Raw genomic sequence first — 4,699 nt, forward strand, 5'->3', positions numbered from 1 at the left:
TCTGAACTAACAGGCATAAGGGGATACCTTACTGTTAGCATACGTATTTCTCTGCATTCCTACTGATTTCAAATATCTTTGTATGTGCGTTAGCTTTCAGGGTTTTCTCTCTTCACGTTGTCTGCTTCTTTCTGGGGAGGTGGCTGTCTTTCTTGCTGACTTACGGGAGCTGCTTGTGCACTAGTGCCTTATGGGAAGTCATTGTAATTATCCTCTATTACTTAACATAGCCCGAGGAATCTTTATTTGTACGTGATCAAATTTGTAGCTCACTCTGTTTTAAGGGCTACGCCTGTGACATTTGCTCAGCAAGCACTTTTTCTCTCCAGGTCCCACACTCTCCTTCACGTTCCTCGATGAGATTTCGTAGGTTGCTCCTTGCACACCTGACCCAGCAGCGTCCCAGGGCCCACTCGGCAGGGCCAGGCCGCGCCTGCCACCAGGTGCAGAGGCAGGCCCCTTCCTCTCTGGGCCTCACTCCCCCATGGCCATGGCCACAACTACTGGGGAGCTGTCAGGCAGAACTTCTGCTACCCGGCCCTGTCGGGGGTGTGGGGAGAGCCCAAGAGAGAGGAATTTCATCAGTTTCAACTGGCACTCAGCCCCCCTGGCCCAAAAAGGGCACCAGAGATCTCCCTCTTACTCTTCGTTGGTGCCGCCCGGTGGTAGAGAGCACCTCACTCTCGGCCCAGGGGAAGGCAGCCTGGGCAGCACACACTGGCTCCCTGCCATGGGCCTCCACTTCCCCAACCCGAGCAACAAGGGGACTGAACCAGATGGCATCTTAAAGGTTCTGCCAACCGCCACAGCCCAGAACGCAGTCACTCAGATGTTTATTTTGGAAGTCTCTGCCCTCCTCCAAGAGATTTAGTGCAGGACAGATGGCGGAGAGAGGCTCGGGACGCGCATTTCCCGATGTTTGGAGCACGATCAGGAGAGGTGGGTGCACTGGCTTCCTTTCTGGGAATTGGATCGGCTGCCACGGGACGACCTCTGCAAAAGGGCCCAATCCTGGATGATGGGCCGGCAGCTGTGCCTCCTGGTGGCTGTCTCGTGATGGGGCTCCTGGGAGAAAACTCTTGTCATCCTCTGAGTGGACAGGACCCCAGAGCAGGGAAAGCGGCTTCCCCCGGGACACCCGGCAGCACAGGGACAGAGCCTCCAGGGAAGGCAGGCCTCCCAGCGCCCAGGGCAATGCTCTTTTGCTTTTTCCAAGGTCTTTCCTGGACCCGTGACTGCATTTCAGAGTCTGGGGATCAGCGCCAGAGACCCTCTGAGCCCTGGCGCCGGTCTAGGCCCCACTGGACAGGGCGACCTGAATTTTACTTCTCGCACCCCACTCCCCTCCCCCATTCCCAGGAAAGTGGACCCGTAGAACCGAGTGTTTCACACAGATACAAACACACACGTTAATAAGCACCTTAGATTTATTCTCCTGCCACCTCTGAAGCCACCTTGTTTAACGTACATATACACAGTATATAAGTGGCTACCCAACATTCTCCGCATACATTAACATAACTTTAGGCTTCACTGCTGTGTGGAAGTTTGTCCAAAGGTACCCATCGTTTCCTCAAAATAGATCTTTGTTATGACACGAGAACAGAAAGACCCACGTACAACATGGACAGCGAGCATTCCAGAAGGAGTGTGCGAAGGGGCTGCTCTGGCTAAATCAGCCTCGGTCTTTGATGCTCTCAGTAGAAAAGTCCATTAAACAGAACAGAACCCTGGGCATCATGTGAGTAACTCATTAAATACGACGTCTGAAGCAAGCCCCGCATCACACGGGCATAGAGGGTAAAGAAGGCCCTCTGTACCGAGCAGATTAGAGGAACAGAATGGATTTGGCAAACTCACCCTAAATAAAGGCGCTTGTGGGCAACAGCTCCATCATCGGTACACATGGCCAGATGTTTCCGTATCCGGCCATTCCCAGATTTTACTGACAGGCCTGATTCCACAGGTTCCCTGCCAATGATGTTGCCCCAGCAACAGAAGTCTGACATCACTGCTCCCAGCAGGGAAAACCAGAACTCTCCTCATTTGGGGACAGACCTCGAGGTTTGGTCCCTGGCTCCCTAGGACAGGCCTCAACCACGACCAGCAGAACTGGCCTCCCTGGTCCCCGGGGGACTTGGTGCCAACGGAACCAGGGGCTCTGTGCCTGGAAGGCAGGAGGCGGGTCTGGGGGGCAGGTTCTGGGGGACAGAATGAGGCCATTCAGACTGCAGCACCATAAAATGCCCCTGTTTCGGAAGGGCCAGAAGACACGGCAGCACTGGGCTGCCTGAGGCAGGCAGAACCTCTGCACAGCTGGTGAACTCAAAGCCTTCCTCCCGCACGCGCTGGGTGGGTTCACCCAGTGCTCTCCTCCACTGGGAGGTGTCTATCCTCAGGGTGGCATGCCGGGGGAGCAGGCCGGTGTTGACACCATTTCCCAGATGAGGACACGGGCCCAGGGACAAGGACTTGTCCACTGTGGTGCAGGGCTGAGCATCAGAGCCAAGCCTCCCCTCTCAAGGGCACATCTGCTCTCTCTCCCTCCATCATCAGCAACACTCACTGTGCACAGGTGGAGCCTCCCTGCACCAGGGCAGGGCTCGTGTAGGAACAGGCCGAAAGCACCAGAGCAGGGTGCACACCTGGACACTGGTCCTCCGGCCTCGCCCGCAGAACTGAGCAAGCAGCAGGCTCTCAGGGGGCCACCTGTCCTGTGTGTTACAATACATGGCTGACTCCTTCACAGCCCTGGATGGAGGTACAGCCTGCAGTGCCCACTTACCAAGGGGCAGCTGCTAGCTGCTGTCTTCCAGCAGACAGACAGCCCCCAGCTCGGCTCCCCCACATCCCTGCTTCCCACACCCCCAAACAACCGGCCTGGCTGCCTGTCGTCTCCGACTGAGCAGCACTGCCCACCAAAGTGCCGCTTCTCTCCGAGACCCGACCCCAGGAGTGTGCTCAGGCTCCTCGGGGCTCACAGGGAGAAGGCTGGGCCCCAGGGCAACCTGCTGCCTCGCTAGAGTTCCTGTACCCACCCAACCTATATAATTAAAGGTGGCTTTTCCGTCCCTGCAGATCCCAGTGTCAGCCTCTGTGGCCAGGGCTAGGGTTTGGGGGGCAGAGGCAGGGGAGACTTGGAGAATGGAATCTAGGCAAAGAGCAGGAAGCTCAAGGTGAGGCTTACAGAAATGAGGGTCACATGTTTTCACTCCAGCACTCCTCCAAACACCCTTTTCCCCACCTCTTAGAGATCTTTTAAACTGTTGGCCTCGATTCACAACACCTGTCAACAGAGTTCCCAGTAACAGAAGCTCCAGCGTGGGGAGCCAGACCCGGGGTGAAGGCCACGCCCCTCNACCGGCCTGGCTGCCTGTCGTCTCCGACTGAGCAGCACTGCCCACCAAAGTGCCACTTCTCTCCGAGACCCGACCCCAGGAGTGTGCTCAGGCTCCTCGGGGCTCACAGGGAGGAGGCTGGGCCCCAGGGCAACCTGCTGCCTCGCTAGAGTTCCTGTACCCACCCAACCTATATAATTAAGGGTGGCTTTTCCATCCCTGCAGATCCCAGTGTCAGCCTCTGTGGCCAGGGCTAGGGTTTGGGGGGCAGAGGCAGGGGAGACTTGGAGAATGGAATCTAGGCAAAGAGCAGGAAGCTCAAAGCGAGGCTTACAGAAATGAGGATCACATGTTTTCACTCCAGCACTCCTCCAAACACCCTTTTCCCCACCTCTTAGAGATCTTTTAAACTGTTGGCCTCGATTCACAACACCTGTCAACAGAGTTCCCAGTAACAGAAGCTCCAGCGTGGGGAGCCAGACCCGGGGTGAAGGCCACGCCCCTCCTGCTGCAGGTCATGGCGCCTCCCGTACTGGGGGACTCTCCCCACTCAGGAAAAGGACACCCAGGCACCGTCCTCTGCACGGTTAGGCTAGTCTGGGGAGAAGACCAGACTCCCCAGGCTTCCTTCCAGGGCTACGCGGGGACGGGGAAGCCCAGCTCCAGAGCACTGAGCCACATTCCTGGCTCGATGCCGTCCATGGGGCAAGACACACTCTGATGCTCTGGGACTTGTCACCTGTAGTAGCAGAAGGCACTTCTGAGGTTTTGCTTCCAACATAATTTCACCTATTTCCAGATCTCGTCCTGTGAGGTGGGGTGGGCAGGAGGCACTGGACCGTGGGGAAAACAAAGGTGCCGGCATAGCACTGCGTCCGCGGGGGAGTGAGGACGGCTTTCTGGCGCCGAGGATGACCCAGGAGGCCTCCGAACCCCGGGCCTGGACCGAGTAGACCCTGGGCCCGGGGTCTCCCTCGGGTGCAACTTCCGGGCCCTCTTGCCAGTCGGTAGTTTCTCCTCCAGTGAAGTGAGCCAACAGTGCTCATGCACCCAGTCTTCTGGATGCTTGTCAGGTGTCTCCTTCCCCTCGAACTTGCAAAAGTAAACCTCCGTGCCCAAGCAGATGTCAACTGATGAAGCCACATTCACCGAGTGCGGACACCACGCCCGCTAGCGCAGGCAGCCTTCCCGGGAGGGGGTGCGCGTGGAGCACCGTCTGGACTGCCTGCTGAATGCGGGCCACAGGCCCGGACGCCCAGAGCAGCTGAGGTCCAGGGCCACTAGGCAACACCGACGGCACACGGACTCGAACAGAAAGCAAGTCGTCTGAAAGCGGTCCTGACCAACTGTTACGGCTTTTC

The sequence above is a fragment of the Sturnira hondurensis genome, unplaced genomic scaffold, assembly GCF_014824575.4.
Source record: "Sturnira hondurensis isolate 20B ecotype Veracruz unplaced genomic scaffold, ASM1482457v3 Scaffold0020787, whole genome shotgun sequence".
Taxonomy (NCBI): Eukaryota; Metazoa; Chordata; class Mammalia; order Chiroptera; family Phyllostomidae; genus Sturnira; species Sturnira hondurensis.